This window comes from Hyperolius riggenbachi, chromosome 2, assembly GCF_040937935.1.
Source record: "Hyperolius riggenbachi isolate aHypRig1 chromosome 2, aHypRig1.pri, whole genome shotgun sequence".
Taxonomy (NCBI): Eukaryota; Metazoa; Chordata; class Amphibia; order Anura; family Hyperoliidae; genus Hyperolius; species Hyperolius riggenbachi.
The window spans coordinates 412,420,727-412,440,208 of NC_090647.1; the positions used below are offsets into that span (position 1 = coordinate 412,420,727).

Here is a 19,482-nt window from a genome sequence, read left to right on the forward strand (position 1 = left end):
CAGTTCACAGTATATTCTCTTCTCAGATAAAGCATAGATCTGCTGACTAACTCAAGCAGGACACCGCTCTACCCACTATTATTAAAAGTGAAAGTAAAGGCAGGCATACATTACACACATTTCTAATAGATCAGACAGACTCAATATAAGGCTCCCTGCACACTGCAAATACGTTTTCCAATTCACATTCCGTTTCCGATTTTCCCTGCATACATTCAACAGAAAAAACGGATCAAAAAACGCAGCATGCAGTAAAGATTAAAAATCGGAGGTAAAAACCGATTAAAAAGCGGAATCGGAAATGCATGCAGTGTGCAAGAGGCCTAAACCTGAACAAGCGCAACTCTTTAAAGGGAACCTAAACTGAGAAGAATATAGATTTTTCCTTTTAGAAAAATACCAGTTGCCTGACTTTCCTGCTAATCCTGTATCTCTAATACTTTTAGCTACAGCCCCTGAACAAGCATGCAGATAAGATGCTCTGACTGAAGTCAGACTGGATTAGCTGCATGCTTGTTTCAGGTGTGTTATTGAGCCACTACTGCAGCCTAATGCTAGGAATACACAGTACGTTTTTTGTACCATGTAATCGAGCTGTTACTGGCTCGATTAATAAAATCCAATGTGTCCGATCACCCGCCGGATCGATTCCGTGCTCGATACTGTGGGCAGGACAATTGAAGATAACGAGGAAAAGGTAAGAAGCGCCCGCGGGGATGAGCAGGACTTGATTCAGGCGCCTGCGGGGATGAGCCGGAATCAATCCAGTGGCTCGATTACACGGTACAAAACGTACCGTGTATTCCTAGCATTAGAGATCAGCAGCAAGGCAACTAGTATTGTTTAAAATAAAACATCCATTTCCCTCAGTTTTATTAATACTGTATTTATAGTAAGCCCAGTACTCTTTGCACCTACAATATTAATTCCCACTGAAGTTTGAAATATGGGTACAGTAGTTAAAAAAGTGCATATTCATAAATAGTGTGGACTATATTCATGTTTTTGCGCACACATTCATGTGACTTTCTAATACTGTTCGCAATTCCATGTCAACAATGGGTTTCTGTGAAAACACATACACTTGTGAAAATCAAAATGCAAAAAAATTGCACAAGTGTAAATAAGCCTATAGGTCTAGCTCACACTGAGGGTGATTGTGCTTGGCGATCGCCAGCAATATGCAAACTGCTAGTGAAGGCAAACCATATGAGGTTCTCACAGCAGCATTTTGATTTTTAGCAAAAAGAAATATTGCTGGTTGTACCGTCTCTGAGAGATTCTTCAATTGGAATGCACAAAATCGCATATTTCTTTAAAAATCGCATTGCAAAAGTGTAAACTAAGCCTTAGGGCCCTTTGACACTGCATCAGTTACATTGCACAATGATTCTGCATGTCAACTCAACGCCCAAACAAGTCTATGGGGCTGTTTGCATCTCTGCAGTAAAACATAAGAATTCTAGCTCACTGCTTGCAGGCTTTGAATTTACTGTAACATCCATATGTTATGGATGTTACAGTTGACATTCTTCCACAATACTCCCAGGAGAAAAAGACCTAGTGACTTCTGCCTAGGCAGACTCATATGAAACATGCATTGGTGTGCAAAAAAACACCATAAACTTCAGGTTTAAGTCTGTTAAAATTATTTGGCCAGAAACCATTTAATCAGCTTCAGATATTGTTTAAATAAGGAATCTTATTTGTACTTGTAATGTCAAAAAGCAAATAAAGCCACATTTCATGACATGTCAAAATGTAACAATAAACCTTAGGTGTGGACAAATGAAATGTTTTGGCAATATGTTTAATTCATCAGAGGTTAAACTGAAGCCGGCAGAAAATAAGTGACAGCCAGGCCAACTCCAGTCCAGACCGAGTCTCCTCCACTAGGCCCAACTTGATATTTTACTTACATTTCCAGCAGCTGCCGATTCTTTCTTCAAGATAGGTCGAATTTCAGACAGGAGAAGGAAGAAAGCGGCAGAGATACTGTTAAAGGTTTCAGGAGAGGGAATGCCAGGCTGCCATTTAAATAAATGAAGTCAGAGGCCTGTAATTGCAGGCAGGGCCTACATGTCTCTCGCGTCTTTCCCCCCACCCACCCCGGCCAAATCACTCCACCTCAGTAATGGCGTTTGGCAGAAAGCAGAAAAGAAGAGGGAAGGGGGAGGAGAGACAAGTGAGGGCAGTGGGAGGGAGAGAAAACAGAGGAAATGTTAGCCCGACTGTCACAGCGCACACAGGCAGACAGAGCTGGCCAGGAGGTCAGGAGGAAGGCTGGAGGAGGACGACAGACAAGGATCTCAGGCGGCGGCAGCAACAGCAGCCGCCCCCACCTTCCCTGCGCAGCAGTCGGGGAAGGGTTAAGTGGAAATAAAATATACCAGGTCTGAAAGGAAGGAGGGGGGAGTAAGACGACTATGGCTCCGGGAGGAGGAGAGAGGAAGAGGAGGAGTGCTAGATCATCCTCAGTCAGCCCCAGACAGGATGGGGGAGAGCAGAGACGTCAGCCATTTTCCTTTACACTTCATCATGTTATTAAAAAAAAAATTAGGGGAAGCGGAGAGGAAGATGAGATCAGGGTGGAGACAAAATGAGAATCCCATATAAAGCTCTTATTACTTGTCATGAATGCCTTCTGGTGTCATACATGACAGCCTATAATAAGCTGAGTAGCAATGGGCACCGAGGTGCTCAGCTGTGGAATGAATACTGGCCCTGCTTTGGTCTTACTCGAGTTACCAACAACACAGCGCCTCACATAAACCTGGGCCGCTCCTGCGACAAGAAGTCCCGCATCCAAATTATACACAGAAAATTCTACTGACGGCTTTCTACTTACCGCGAATTAGTGAGCCCTACTTCCCAGCAGCTGCAGATCTGCAGCCGGTCTGCTGCTCACAGCAGAGAGGCTGCACAGAAGACACATGAGGAACACTCCCGTCTCATCCAGCCAGTCATATGCAATAATGTAGACGGGAGGTTAATCGGCGGAGGCTGTGCCAGGCAGCGCCGTCCTACGGGTTGATATATTTTTTTTTCCACTTGTTTCCTTTACGTCCTCCCCCACAACTTCACGGGCATTGAAACTTCTTCGCGTCGCCTCCCGCGCCGTTTTTCTCTCGCCTGTCAAGGTTTAGTCCCGGCTTCCCGAATGGTTCGCTGCTATGGCCTGTCAGTGACGAGCTCTTTGTAGTCTCAACAGGGTATTCTGCAATTTCCGTCAGTTCCCTTTCCAGCTAAAAAATGTATTTTCATTTCTTTCTTTGCAGTTTCCCAGTGTCTTTCTTTGGCCGGCGGTGCGTTTTTCCTGCGTCATGAGCACCAGCAGCAGCTTCAGCTGAGCACCTCCTCCTCTCCCACCATCATCAGCTGCAACCACCTCCTCTTCCTCCTCATGCCCGGATATACACACTGTCACACTGGAAGCCGGGCGGCACAAACCTGCACGTTGGTACTACACAGCTGCTGTATCTCAGTCTACAGCTGTTTCGGGAATTTTTAAACAAATCACTCTACACCCCTTTTCTCATCAGTTGAATCCTTGTGGTGTGATATCATGCCGGTACTTTACAAACAACCATCAAATCTATTTATAAGGGGCAGTGTGTTTCTGTTGCTAGTATTTTGTGACCGTGGCAACATCTAGGAAGGGGTGCAAAATTGATACATTTCTGGGCTGTTCTCTGTCGGTCAAATCTGCTGCAAAAAAAGCTATTTAATCAAAACATTTGCAAGCTCGCCACCATGTCACAATATACTCTTTCAACAATGCTCTAATTTAACTGTGCAAACTTTACAAAGTTAACATTTATTGTGTTTCACTGTACTGTTATGCAGGTTGAGGCAGGGGTCACTTGAGGGGGTCACCTTTGGTTCCCCCACATGCAGAATCGCACTATATGACAGCCAGTGGCTAGCTAAGGAGCTATGGCTCTCCCTTAAAGAAAACCTGAACTGAAAATTAAAAGTCAAAATAAACATACACAAGTCATACTTACCTCCTGTGCAGTCTACTCCTCAATCTTTCTCCTCTCCTGCACCGTTTGTCCACTGTGATCAATTAATTATCCGTCCTTTATTTTGAAAATGGCCATAACCCCATAACAGCTTCCTGGTCAGCACACTGTTAAACTGTAACATCGCCCACTTAAGCAATAGGGAAACGTGGACATTACCGGGCACATCAGTTGTCCACTTAGCTATAACTGACAGCAATTGATATATAACTGACAGCAACCGATATATTTCAGTTCTGACAAAATGTTGTCAGAACTGGAAGGGATCATTGTCAGAAGAAAATGGTGAGCTTCTGAGAGGAACTGATGGCAAGGTAACTATTTTATGTTCATTTGAAGTTCTTGTGTTTATATTGAATAATTGTACTTAGTACAGGTTCCCTTTAAGCACACTATACATAACAATTCATATGGCACACCAAAACCTGCCAAGGACAACCACAGTGTCAGAGGTGCAAGAAGGGGATGGGAAACAGCTTGTTAATGATTATCATTTAAAGCATTTATAGAACTGATCATTACAAGCACAGGACAAATTCAGGCCCAGTGCACACCAAAACCGCTAGCAGATCCACAAAACGCTAGCGGTTTTTGGTGCGGATTGCAGAGATTTGGCCCAGTGCACACCGAGCGGATTTGGATGCGATCCGCCGGCTGCATCCACCTGTAAATCCGCTTGGCTATTGTATTTCAATGGGCTGGTGCACACCGGCGGTTTGAGGTTTTTAGCAAACCGTTAAACGTGCAGCAGGAGGCACGTTTGCGGTTTGCTAAAAACCTCAAACCGCCGGTGTGCACCAGCCCATTGAAATACAATAGCCAAGCAGATTTAAAAGTGGATGCGGCCGGCGGATCCGCTCGGTGTGCACTGGGCCAAAGAGCTAATACTGCAGCTGAGGGAGGGCTAGAGAAGCCCCGTAGGGAGGGCCCTACGGCTGAGCAGTGCTTTTCAGAGCTGCTAGATTTGGGCGCAGCCAGCGCCGCCATAGCCTATAATGGGAATCAGTCTATAGCGGCGCTCAGTGAGCAAGGACGGTTCCGTCAGAAGACGGAGCTGAAGTTGCTTAAAAAACACAAAAATTCGGCCTCCAGCAATCACTGGAAGCCAAATTATTTCATTTCCCCACTATCCATGGCGGCCTGGAGGCAGAATAGTAATTAACACAGCCCGGACTTGTGCAGAAGCAGGATCAGCCGCGTACATTTGAAATCGGCGCCGGTAGACTTGGGCGCAGGATACAGCGGTATATGGCTGATCCTGCTTCTGCACAAGTCCGGGCCGATTTAATTACTATTCCCCCTCCAGGCCGACATGGATAGTGGGGGAATGAAATAATTCGGCTTCCAGCGATTGCTGGAGGCCGAATTATTATGTTTTTAAGCAACTTCGGCTCTGTCTTCTGACGGAGCCGACGTTACTCACTGAGCGCTTCAATAGGAATGATTCCTATTGAAGTCTATGGAGGCGCCGGCTGCGCCCAAATCTAGCAGCGCTGAAAAGCACTGCTCCGGGATCAGCCATATACCGGCTGTATCCTGCGCCCAAGTCTACCGGCGCCGATTTCAAATGTATGCCCCTACGGGGCTTCTCTGGCCCACGGGCCCCGGTGCGGTCGAGCCCTCTGCAACCCCTATTGCTATGTCACTGATGACAGACAATGTTAATCGGGCTTTTTCACATTAAAATGCAGTCCCCATACACAGACAAAAAACTTGCAGCATAATAGTGCACACTTAGTGTGATACCCATAGAATTAACAGCTAATCTGGGATGATTAAACATGCAATATTGAGCATAATTACATCTACTGTACTGTTTCATATATGTTTATATTTTTATGCTCAAAGATTTTTTTTGAACACTAAACATGCAAAATAACCAAAGAATTGCACACACAAAACATAAGTGTGAGCCCTAAGATTAAAAATAAAGCATTAAATTACACCACCTCTGTGCTGTCAGCTTCAGACCAGCAAAAATCCCTTGTTGCTATCATAATGTAATTGCCAGCAGGTGTTAGGCTTCTTGCACACCAAGACGTTGCATCAGGTGGCACGTTAAGGTCGCATAACGTGCACCTAACACAACGTATGGTGCTGCAAGAGCCGACGGTAGAGTGAGCCGCGTTAGGCGGCTCGAGTCCTATAATGTCTCCCAGAGTGGCGCTGATTGGCCAGCAGGACCACGTGATGCGGAGCGAGACACTCCGCATCACGTGGTCCCGCCGGCCAATCAGCGCCCGCCAGTGCAGTGAATATTAAGTAGCCATGTGCGCGGCTACTGTAGCTGGCTCTCCCCGCCTCCTCCGCCCCCCACTGCGCATGTGCAAACAGTCTAACGCGGCTATAGCCGCTCCAACGCCGTAGCATGCTGCACTTTGCACAGAACGTGCAGCGTTACATGTAACGCAACGTGGGCTGTGTGAACAGCCCACTTGTGTTACATTGCTGTGCGTTGGGGGAGCGTTACAGGCGCACTAACGTGCGCCTGTAACGTCTTGGTGTGTAAGCAGCCTTAGCCAACAAATAACTACTCTTTTAACCACTTGACCACTGAGGGCTTTATACCCCTTTAGGACCAGAGCAATTTTTACCTGTAAGCACTCCTCCCATTCTTTTGCAAATAACCTAATTACTATTAATCACAACGAAATTATCTATATGGTGTTTTTTTTCGCAACCAATTAGGCTTTCTTTGGGAGGTACATTATGCTAAGAATTATTAAGAAAAAAAATCATTATTTATCCGTTTTGGGCCAATATAGTGTTAAAATAAAACGTTCTACTGTGGATAAAAGCCACGCAATTTTTTTGCTCATTTGTCCCAGTTATTGCAATGTTTAAAAAATGTCTCTAGTACAATGTATGGCACCAATATTTTATTTGGAAATAAAGGTGCATTTTTTCAGTTTTGCGTCCATCACTAATTACAAGCCCGTAAATTAAAAATTAACAGTAATATACCCTCTTGACATAAATATAAAAAAAGTTTAGTCCCTAACGTAACTACTTTATTTTTTAATGTTGTTTTTTTTTCCTATACAAAAAAAAAATAGTTTGGGTACTATGGGAGAAAAACATTTAAAAAATGTTGAGATCAAATTTAGGCGTGATTTACCTACAAAAATAAAAATAGCAGTAATTTAGAATTATTGATAAATAACGGTATTCGTAATGTAAAATCGTTAATTCCAATTATTACTGGTACGTTAATGAAATTGATTAACAAAATATACCGTTTTAAAACAGATTGGAGTTGATAACCAAAATTAACGTTAAATATCGTAATGTAATTCAACAATACAGCTTAACCCAACCCTACTCTCACATAGAACCCTCCCTTGGTGGTGCCTAACCCTAACCACCCCCCAGGTGGTGCCTAACCCCCCCCCCCCTTGGTAGTGCCTAACCCTAACCAACACTCATGCTGGTCCCTAACTAGGGTTAGGCGGTGCCTAACCCTAATAGACCTCTGGTGGTGCCTAACCACTTCCCCTGCATAGACAGCCTTTTACACAGAGAAAGGATAATATCGTAAATAAATCATTACATATAATGACCTATTATCGTAATTACATCATTACACATCTTAAAGTCATATATATAATTGTTAATTATTGTAATTACATCATTACACCTCTTTATCGTAATGTTACATATCGATATAATCCACATATGTCGATATAATCGTAAATACAATATCAGACAATGAAAGTCTAGATTTAGTTTCACAAACCTCTATTTATCAATCGTACCTTATCGTTTTTTGTAAAATTTTGCAACAGCGCCCAAACATTTGCAAAGTTGAGTGAAAAATTACAAAACCGATAATTAACATTAAAAAGATAGCCGTGCCTAAATCTATTAGCGTTATAATTAGCTGATCCGTATGGGAGGGTGTGGGAGTGAAATAGTTAATTATAAAAGTCAGTGTTGGGATTAATAAAGAAAAGTTAATTTTGGTGTAATTTACTATTTGGCCACAAGATGTCCTCAGTCATTTAATGCGTGGCACTGTAACAACAGGAAGATACAATGAATGCAGGCATCTCATAGATGCCGCTGCTCGTTGAATCGGGGTTTTAGATTAATGAATGAGAACTACGTTCCCATTCATTCATCTCTTCGATAGCGGGCGACGATGGGAGGGAAGTGAAACTTTTTTTCACTTTGGTTTAGTTACAATACCACAGCCTACATGAGTGTTGTAGCTGACCATGTCCAACCTCTTACAACCGTAGTGTATCTATACTCTGATGGCTACTTCCAGCAGGACTATTCTCCATGTCACAAAGCACACATCATCTCAAATTAGTTTCTTGAACATGGCAACAAGTTCAATGTACTCCAATGGCCGCCACAGTCACCAAATCAATAGAGTACCTTTAGGATGTGGTGGAATGGGGGATATGCATCATGGATGTGCAGCTACAAATCTGCAGCAACTACACAATGCTATCATGTCAGCATGGAACAAAATCTCTAAAGAATGCCATTAAGAATTAACCCCAAGACTGCTGATAAACTGTGGTTACATAGTTTGGTTGAAAAAAGACATCCGCCCATCAAGTTCAAGCAGGAGAAAAATAACTACCGTATATACTCACGCAAAAGCCAAATTGTGCTAATAATGTGCTGAAAAGTTACCCGTTTTGATGCACTGGCTGTCTTATATTGACGCCATCTAGTGGCTTCTTGAGACGTGGCAGAGACAGGAACTAAGGAGGGATTTCTGGTGACGCTGCTTTTCTCTCCGCTCCACTTAATTATAGCCATCATTGCCGGGAGACACTATTGCTGCACACCATGTTGTTGGGAGGATGGATATAGCAGGGTCCGGACACATCGGGGGTCACAGCGCAGGAATGCAAGGGATCACTGCTCTGCTTCACCATTGCTGGCCGGGGAACAGGTCAGACCTATTGCTGCACACCGCACACCATTTTACTAAACTAGTGATACAGGTCACTACTAAACACATTTTTCGGCACATATGGCTATGTGGAGGGGTGCTGCCTAGAACTGGGACCTATCTAGCTATGGGAAGGGGGCTGACTAGAACTGAAGGGCACATCTGGCTATGGGTAGGAGGGCTGACTAGAACTAGTGGCACATCTAGCTATAGGGAGGGATGCTGTCTAGAACTGGGGCACATTTAGCTATGGGTAAGGGCTGACTAGAACTGGGGGCACATCTGGCTATGGGAAGGGGGACTGTCTAGTACTGCAGGAAAATCGTGCTTTTTATACTGTATAGAAGGATGCCTCATAGTGGGGGCACATCAGACTATTTGTATTGGGGAGGGGGTTTATAAGCGAGTCAATCACTTTTTTGCTGGTTTTTGAGGGAAAAGTGGGTACTTAGTCTTATATGTGGGTCGGCTTATGCACAAGTACAGTACAGACCAAAAGTTTGGACACACCTTCTTATTCAAAGAGTTTTCTTTATTTTCATGACTATGAACATTGTAGATTCACACTGAAGGCATACAAGGCTGGCATCTTACTTTCTGGCAGTTAAACTGCTGTTCAGGAAATGCTGTTGAAAACCCTGAGAGCCCCCCATGAGGAGATGGACTGACCCAAAACCTGTCGGTCCTGTCAGATTTTAACTGCACACTTTTTTTTGCGATAGTGGTATTTTGAGGATCTTCTGCCTGGCCCTGTGTGGACCAACAAGAATGTGATCAAGATAATGTCAAGAGTGTGCAAAGCAGTAATCAAAGCAAAAGGTGGCTACTTTGAAGAACCTAGAATATGACATATTTTCATTTTGTTTCACACTTTTTGGTTATGTACTATACTTCCACATGTGTTAATTCATAGTTTGGATGCTTTCAGTGTGAATATACAATGTTCATAGTCCTGAAAAGAAAGAAAACTCTTTGAATGAGAAGGTGTGTCCAAACTTTTGGTCTGTATTGTATATGTGGTAGGTACATTTTTGTCTGGCAATCACATTCTTGTTGGTCCACGCAGGGCCAGGCAGAGGATCCTTAAAATACCACTATCGCAAAAAAAAGTGTGCAGTTCAAATCTGACAGAACCGACAGGTTTTAGGCCAGTCCATCTCCTCATGGGGGACTCTCAGGGTTTTCTTTGTTTTCAACAGCATTTCCTGAACAGCAGTTTAACTGCCAGAAAGTAAGATGCCAGCCTCCCTACTCACTTGCATACTATTTTATCAATTAGAATTTGCATCTGATGTTCAGGAAATGCTGTTGAAAACAAAGAAAACCGGAAGAATCCCCCATGAGGAGATAGACTGGCCCAAAACCTGTCGGTTCTGTCACACTTTAACCTCCTGGGCGATACAATAACATCGCCAGGGGGGCGGGGCAGCACTTTAAATTTAATTTTTTTTACATTTTTTATTTAATCATGTAGCTAGCCTAGCGCATGATCCGGCGATCAGAGCAAACAGGAAATCCCGTTCAAATAGGGGAAGGTTACTGTTAGGAGGTTCGTGTGAAGTTTAGGTTATAGAGAGGGATAGTACAAACGGGCAAAACTTTGGATGGGGCCCCCTCCCGGCAATATTCGCCAATACACCTCCAACCCCCCCCCCCCCCCCCCCACTGACTGAGCAGATGCAGTCATTAGAACAATTGAGCAGAGAGCAGAAAGTTTTTTTTCCTCTCCTTCCTCTTAGTTGTCAGTCTCTCCCCATGGGGCCTCCTGCGGCTTCTGGGGCCCCCCTGCGGCTGAATTCCTTGCAGGGTCTATTGTTACTTCCCAGAGTACAATATCAGTATAATTACCAATATTTTACTATCGTCATTACCCTGCACCCTTTTTTTTTTTTTACCAGGTGTCTTTATTAAATGTATGTCCTTGAGTCCATCTGCAGATTGGGCCTGCTGACCAATGGGTGCTCTTCCTACTAGGCCTGTTTTTGTTGATTAGATGTGGTCATGCACTATGATCACTGTTTCCGTGAAATACCTTTTAAAATAATTACAATTACCATAATTTCATTCTGCAGAGTACAATTCCATATATGTTTTATTACTGTGGGACATGCTGGTACTTGTAGTTCTGTAGTGTAGTTTACAGTCTATAGTAGTTTCACTATTGCAGATTAAAGAGCCACCCAGGAGCAACACAGTAATAAGTCACTTTATGACCCTGATGTCCTCTGTCTCCTGTGTGCTCAGCTCACCCCCTGCCTGATCATCCAGCTGCAGCCAGAATTTAACTCTGCTGTGCTTCCTTCTGTCCCTCTGTGCTTCCTTTTGTCCTCCTCTGCCTCCTTCTGTCCCCTGTGTGCCTCTTTGTTCCCCTGCGCCTCCTTCAGTCCCTATCTGCTTCCTCCTGTTCCCCTTTGTGCCTCCTGTCTCCCTATACATTCTTCTGTGCCTTCTTCAGTCCCCCTCTGCCTCCTTTCCCCCCCCCCCCCCCTTTGTGCTTTCTTCTTTCCCCCTTTTTGCCTCCTTCTGTCCCCTTGTGTGCCTCCTTCTGTCACCTTTTGCTACCTCTGCATCCCTGTGCATTCCTTTGTCCCACTGTGCCTAGGCTCCTTTTGTCCCAGGCGGAAGTACAGCTCTGGTGAGCAGACAGCTTCTGGTGCTCTATACTCAACATTTACAGACTAAGCTGGGGATCGATAGGTTGTTTGTATCTCCCTGTATTAATCATCCACCTTATATGCCACATGGTTCATATATTCTTTCGCGTGTGCATGTTTTTTTTCTTGGGGGGGTTGACACATGACCTCTTGCTGCTTCACAGCTCCCAGTGATGCTGGCTACTCCCTGTACCTCTAGATGTGTTGTGCTTTAGTTATATCTCCTCGAAGGCTGTTTTCTTTCTTCTTTTCTGATCTTCTGTCTCTACTCTCCCATGAATACCACCAACACACACACACTCTCTCTCCTCCCTGCCTTTCTGGACTGTGAGGGAATCTGTCCCAGAGTGTAAAACACTAGTAATAAGCAGGAAGTTCGGGGGAAGGGCCCCACATGCTGCCAGTGAAAAAAGGGGGGTGCTTGAGCATCCAGAGCCCGTCTCTCTGCATGTTCCTGGATCCACATGTAGGCAAAAAAAAAAACCCTAAGGCCCGGGACCTACTAGTAGCGGTTTTCAGAATCATTTATTTCGCCAAGTACAATGTGAGTTGTACCTGGAATTGATTTTGGCACAACAGGGTCGGTGGTGGTACAGTACAGAAATTGAACAGGCAGCATACAGTAGGTACACAGTAAATACATATAGCGCATACATATATACGGCGATACATAAAGTAGGTACAATGCATAATTACGGAGTGAAGCAAAATATAGGTAGAGGACCCATAAGGAATGGACCCAAAGAGAAGGACCAGGGGGACAATTGCTGCCGTCTATGGCACTCAAAACGCTTCTGCAGCGATACTTTGATCAGATGCCCCTGGTCCATCTTGGGGGAGAGAGAGAGAGAAAGATAAAGATATACAGATACATACAGTACAGTGAAAGCAGTGAAAAGTGAAAGAGAGCTCCCTTTGGATTTAAGGTAACTTGGCTGGTTAGTACCCGAATGGATAGGCTATGACCCTTGGCTGCTGCAGAGAAAAAGAAAGAGTCCTATGGCTGCAGTGGTGTCTTGGCTGGCCAGCTGACTAGCCTGGCTACTCAAGGGCATGTAAGTTCGTACCTTAGCCTCCGGCTTGTGGCCTAGTACGTTGTGTTCGCTCGAGGCACTTAGAGCCCACATAGATGGTGGCTGCAGGATCAGGCATGGCGGACACTGGCTCTCACCTGCTGGCCAAGTGGAGAGGACAGCATAGCCGGAGAGGCACACTGGCCACAGTAATGTAGCAGCCCTGACCCAGCGGGGGAAGCAGCGGCAGTCAGACCTCACCTAGCTGTGGGGTGGGTGGCCCGCTCACAATCCGCGGCATCTGTTCTCCCTGACAGCAGCAGCAGCATCACAGTCCACGTGGATGCGGGGGGCCCTCAGCGGCGTCTGGTGTCCCTGGCGGCGGCTTAGCCCAGTGCCGATACAGGACTCAGATGCGTCCTGTGCGGCGTTGCCATGGTGGGCTCCACGCAGGTGGCGTTGCCAGAGGACCAGCAAGCGGCAGCGGTGGTTCGGCCGGCTCGGTGTCCTGCTCCCTCACGGCTGCAGAGGCGATGCTCCTGGCTGCCTCGGTGTCCTGCTCCCTCACGGCTGCAGAGGCGATGCTCCAGGCTGGCTCGGTGTCCTACTCCCTCACGGCTGCAGAGGCGATGCTCCCGGCTCCCCCACGTCCGCAGCAGTTGACTCCTGGGATCCACATCACGAACACGTGGGTCCCAAACAGCTGATGGACCATTCGGCAGGCAGACCGGGACCCAAAGTGCTTATGATTTGAAAAGCTCTTGCTAATGTAATTCTATGGGTAATTTCTTTAAAATCACGCCCCTCAAGGCTCACACCCATAGCATCACATTACCAAGAGCTTTCAAATCACAAGTACTTAGAAAAGCGATGCTAGTGGGTCCCAGGCCTTACAAGGCTTGAGCAAATTAACCTGAAGTCCAGGTTCACAGTGGGGCATTGCGATGCATCCTGTTGACTGGATTGTAACTTAGAACATCGCACTGCAATACAAAAGCAAATCAATGTGTGTCCATTGCGGTCCATTCTGATGGAATGCGGTATCCTAACCACATAACACCTGTGTTAACAGTATGGTGAAACATACTTTTTATTGACTGTATGCTTCACTAATCGATGCAACATGCAGCGCCGCATTTCCGTTGTGCTACATTCTCACTGTTATAGGTAACACAACTCTCACTGTGAACCTAGCCTTTAAGGGGGAAAAAAAACTCCTCCTCGATTCCAGACGGCAGTCCAATAAAATCTGTGGATCAATTCTGCCCGATGTTACCTAGTTATTATAGCCATGGATGTTCTTAAATGCAACTTCTTTCTAAATACATGACAAAGCTGTTCCCAAATCATGTCCCCTTACCCTTTGTACAAGCCTAGAAACAAAAAAGGTTATCTGCTAGCCTTATGTATTGCCCTTTGATGTCTTTATATGTGTTAAGAAGGTCACCGTTTAGCCATATATTCTCCAAGCTAAATAAACCCAGTTTCTCCAATCTTTCTTGGTAAGTGGGACCTTCTGTAAAGCCTGGCAGATCTTCTGCTTTCTTTCAGCTGCTATACACCAATATAGTGCCACAGCTCTGAGCTCGGCCCACAGTCTTCACCTATAGACAAGCCCCCGCTTGAACAGGAAACTGAATATGTCTCCTGACTTCGGTTACTCCCAGGTTTTAACATGCAAGATATAGCAGCTGATGCCAAGTACCACCAGAGCAACAAGACTCTGAAACTGGGTGATATTAGGTAGTAGAGCAGAGTGCTTTTGTAGAGGAAGTTACACAGATCACACTAGGAGGAGCTATGAACAAGGGAGCAAGATTGCTCAGAGTGACCGCTGCTCTGAGCTTCTGATAACCGCCACAAATAAACAAGACACAATGGTTTCTCAGTATGACCACAGCACTGAGCATATAATGTTCACAGAGAGTAAGATTGCTCAGAGAGACCGCAGCTCTGAGCTTCCGATAACTGCCACAAATAAACAAGACACAATGGTTGCTCAGTGCGACCGCAGCACTGAGCATCTGATTTTCACAACACTGAGTAACTAAGAGAGACAGACAGACGGAATGCTTGCCAATCTAATTGCTGCCCCAGCGATAGCAAACATCCATGCTGACACGGACAAACAAGTAGCAGCGGGACTAATAGCAACTGCTACTACAGTCACGTCCACAGGAACAGAACCAGCAGAAACACTACCTGTCACCAACGTGGTGAAGGCAGTCTCCAAACAATCAGAATGGGAAAAGACTTCATGGGTGCAGTGAACGTTCAGGCAGGTAATGCAATACAATACAATACAACTTTACAATACACCAGGAACCCAACTTTTGCTAAGCTGAACGCTATGTCGGGCGAGGTCTGAGAGGGGAAGCAGGCTTTCCTATGGACATCTGCCAATGAGAGCAGTCATGCAAATTCCCACACAGCTGAATGGTAATCATGCGATCCTGATTGAAGGCTGCAATCTGCCTGTGAATGGAAAGAAGTCTCATTACAAATGCATGTCAGATTATGCAACCACGTGCATGTAAAATCCACAGCTGTCTGGCTGTAGTTCAACTGCAGCAAACTAAAGGTGAATTCATGACAACATCCTGAGCTACTCTGAACTACAGAGTGACTGCAGATGGCAATGAGACTCATTGCGAATGCAATCAAAACTAAGCAACCAAATGCAGGCAGAAAAATCATATTGCTCGGTATACCTTATACCTTCCATCTCTCTGATTAATTTTGTTGCTTGTCCTTAAAGCTGTTCTAAATATGTCAATGTTCTTTCTATACTGTGTTGCCTAAAACTGTATCCCATGCTCCAGACGTGGCCCCACATGTGATTTGAGGGTGTAGTATACTAGCATCTCATGATCTTATTTACCATTTTATGCATCCCAGATTTTATTTGCTTTAGCTGCTGCTGCTTGGCATTGAATATAGTTGTTTAACTTTTTATCATCCAGTATTTCCAAGACTGATATTCCCAGCTTACTGCCATTTATTTTATATGGTGCTCTACCATTCATCAGGAGGACAGTCTACCTAATTAACCTGTTGAATCACCAGATGATACCTGGAAAGATCCTTTCATTAAACGTTAGCCTGTCCTGATATTATCTCAGATTTATTATGAATAAGTGGTGGCTGGGACCCCACCTCTTAAACTGGTTAAACACTTTATATTGTGATCCAAGGGCTGTCACGGAATCAGGAAGATTCACGCAGTCGAATTTCTGATCGTTTCCCGGTTAGATTTGCGCAGTCATTGCAGTGATCAGAATGACATTTTTTATTTTCCTGAAGTATGTTTTTTGACCAGTGAAGTTAATGTTTGTGTAAATAAACTTCAAAAGAGTTCCTTGCTGGCCAGTGACACAGAGGTGTGAAACCCTAGCCAGAATCCTGGTGTAATATGTCAAAGGTTGTCTAGCTGGTCACACTCCGATGCTAATTGAGCACCAAAAGTTCCTTTCATCACAGGAAAAACTAAGGCAAGCTTCCGCAGCAGGTGGCCAGCCGAAAGTGGCTCCGATTAGGAATAGATTTAAATACATGTATTTTATGATTTCGGTCTGTTGAATGAAAACAGTGTATAGCACAGCTATGAAATTCATATAGTCTTATTCATTAAAATCTGCCCAATGTGCTGATATAAAATTCATACCAATAACCCATCCGGTTATTGGGGTACGACCCTTCTCGGGGACAGGACAGCCTAACGCACTCATGCGAGATGTCATATTAAATCGGTATTTTCTGTCAATTATGAATCTGCTATCCACCCAAATATGACATGTATCGTTTATGAGTTACAGTGTTTTACAATTAAAGCTCAAAATCCTCCTAGGAGGAGGTGGGCTGTCATTGGTGGGTAATTCAGAGGGGGCAGGCGTTGCCACACCTCCAAACCAGCTTCATCAAAAGCACATTGCCAGCAGGCGGACTTTAGTCCTCCACCTTAACATCATCTGGATTACAACTAGACCTGCTGCTGGGCAGAGGACCACCCAGCAGCCATGGAACTGTAGCATCTGCTTGGATTACAAAATATGCTTAAAGGCCTATGATTCTGAAACCAAGGACTTTGCATTTCTTTTCCCAGAAGGACATATTTCCACAAACCTTTTCTCCCTTTTTATTCTCATACTGGCTACTAATGTTTATATAATTGTTGATTTTAATGATTTTCTATATATTATTTATACTGCATTTTTAATAAACATCGCTAACGTCATTTATTTGTTCGGCTACACCTATTATTCAGCAACACAAAACTGAACCCTGGCTTCTGAAGAGTCGCCACTATTGTTGATAGCTAGATAAAATAGAGTGTGTTTAACTGTTTTCTATTTGCAGGTCTAGAATCAGCCAGTCAGTGGGTTCCTCAGTCCCATTAGAACAGAGGTGGTGGCAGTTATACCCTGAAATAGTGTGTAATTTGTATTACCATAACTCACAGGATCCCTTCTAGTCCGTCTGCTGGCAAAAATCCCAGCGGTTTCTGCACACCGATTGCGACCACAGATTGCATGATCTGTGTGCTGAAACCAATTGGAAGGCATTGTGCGGTCCGGCCACTAGGGGGCTTGTGACAAGTGCTACAATGGACTATTTAGGCCACTCATCCAAACCTTATAGGGACTGACAGTAAACCCTTAAAAATATTGAGCCTTGGACATTACACTGGGAGAAACACTAATGAACATGGTCACTTCTTATTTCCTTTTTCAGTGGCTACATACAGGAGTATTTGGGAATTACAGTGACTTAAATAGTTATGCAACTCAAAAAATTACCCCATGTTGTTTAGAAGGCTTACAGCCATGATGACCTCCTAAAATAGGTACCTTTGTCATGGCCAGAAAGTATCAATAGTATAAAGTTGGCATATTTGTCCCTGGATACTGTATTTTTTCAGAACACTTCCCATTTAAATTCCCTAACCTGAAGATTATCCAAAGCAAGATGGTGGAATTAGTCTGGGGAGGTAAACGATCCAGATTACAGAAAAATGTGCTTTATACACACAGGTATGATGGTGGACTTGGGGCCCCTTAGATTGCTCATACTATAGAGGAGCACTGTTCACTTTCCATCATGGATTTTTCTTGAAATCTCAATCAGTGCTTCTGCGGTATTGGGCATGTTCTTGTGGTTCCCATCCTCGTGCCCTATGGCTGAACCTCTAATGAAGCATAGTCTGCAAGTGTGGGATATGGTGTGTTACTCTGAGGGTCTCATTAACACTGTTGAAGCAGTTCCTTAGCATTTAAGTAGTGGCTTGGTCAGATATTTTGCCAGTGGTAGAGGCATTTATAAGTGGAGTGAACTGTGGGAGACGTTTCAGATTCAAGCCTCTGACCTGTTTTTTTTGCCTTCAAATCAAGCATTGGATTCACCCACTTGAAAAGGTGAAAGCCGAAAGGCATTTACCCTGGCCTTCTCTCCCTTTATGAGCGGAAATGTGTCCACCACCACCACAACCCGTCATGTGCAGGCCTAGGTTTTAGTTCTGAAATTATTTTATTAGGACCCAAGGCCACATTTTCAGAAAAAAAAAATACAAACATAGATACCCAACATGGGCTTCATATATCATCACAAGAAGGTTTAACAAACAATTCTTGCAACAAAGTGTATTAACATACATATAAAATGATGATAGCATTGACTTTATCATGCATGCGGAGGCACAGAGACTAATACAGGATTGTAGGTGTATATGAAGGCTCTGTACATTAGAAAGCAGCTATGGCTGGTGGTAATTAAAGTTCCAATTGGGATTGTGAACTTCTGGATAAGTTGTAAGTGATCCATTGGTCCTAAACCTTCTTAAAATGATCACTGTGATCCCCGACTATAGTGTTAATGCACTTACATTTTAGGGTGAAATGAATCTTATCTGTTACCTGAGAATAGAACATGTCTTCAATCCTACTGGGCCGCAATATGGGTTTTAACATCTGTAACTATCAATTGGGTGAGTTTATGCTGGGTATGAGGGATGAGGCCTACCAGTAGATTTTAAACTCTATTCTGAAATTTACATGAACACAGGATACACATGCTAAGAAGTGGGAGAGAGATTTGGCTCTAAATAAAAGACCACTGGAATAGTAGTTGTCAAATAACAAAGTTTTGTTAATATCTCCATACAGTGAAGGCAGCATACAAAGTTATGATGAGGTGGTATCTCATCTTATAATTTTTTCACCACTTTATTCGTAGAGATCCATGGCATGTACTCTTGCATGGGGAAATAGGGTCCTTGTCATTGCCCAAGAACAATCTAGCCTTCTTCATGTTAGTGGCAAAAGTGACTATAGCTAAGAACTAAAAGAGGTTTGGTGGAAATTAGAGCCATAATGAATCATTTTACGGTCAATGAGAAGCTAACTTGTTGTCAGGTTCACTTACCACGGCAGGCTGGACGGCTGGCACAGACAGGGGACAGTGTGGGGTTGTGCATGCGTGGTCTCAACAATGCGATCTAGTGTTGTCCGGATCATGAACGATTCGGATCTTTGATCCGAATCTATTTTGTGAGTCGAATCATCAAAATGAGTGATTCGGATCGCAAAAGGGGCGGGGCCAGGAGCGACACGCCCCCTCTCAGCGGGCAGCGGGGTCCTGGAAGCAGAGCAGAGATGGATCGCTCTGTTGGAGGGGACTCAGGGGAGCCAGCCTTGCAGGGACAGGTAGAGAGGGGACATCGGTGCCACTGCCAGATATGTGTAGAGCACACATACTGGCTATAACGTGCTGCTGATTATAGGCTGTCTGTTCCGTAGTGCTGCACAGTGAACACATTGGAAACTTTTGGCTCAGCTCAGCATAGCTCAGTAACTTTGCAGGCACTGTGATTGCAGGGCAATATG

The 19,482-nt window shown here is 44.4% G+C and overlaps 1 protein-coding gene across 3 annotated transcripts in view; it reads right to left on the minus strand.

The window, feature by feature from the left end:
- USP9X (ubiquitin specific peptidase 9 X-linked) overlaps nt 1–3,391 on the minus strand; it is a 342,688-nt gene extending 339,297 nt beyond the window's left edge. For 2 of the 3 annotated variants that reach the window (XM_068269855.1, XM_068269853.1), the window contains exon 1: nt 2,849–3,391. The gene's annotated coding sequence lies outside the window, so the exon portion shown is untranslated. Of the gene's footprint in view, nt 1–1,919; nt 2,341–2,848 lie in introns of those variants that run through there. The other variant, XM_068269854.1, reaches the window with a different exon arrangement.
- Nucleotides 3,392–19,482: the final 16,091 nt, after the last annotated feature.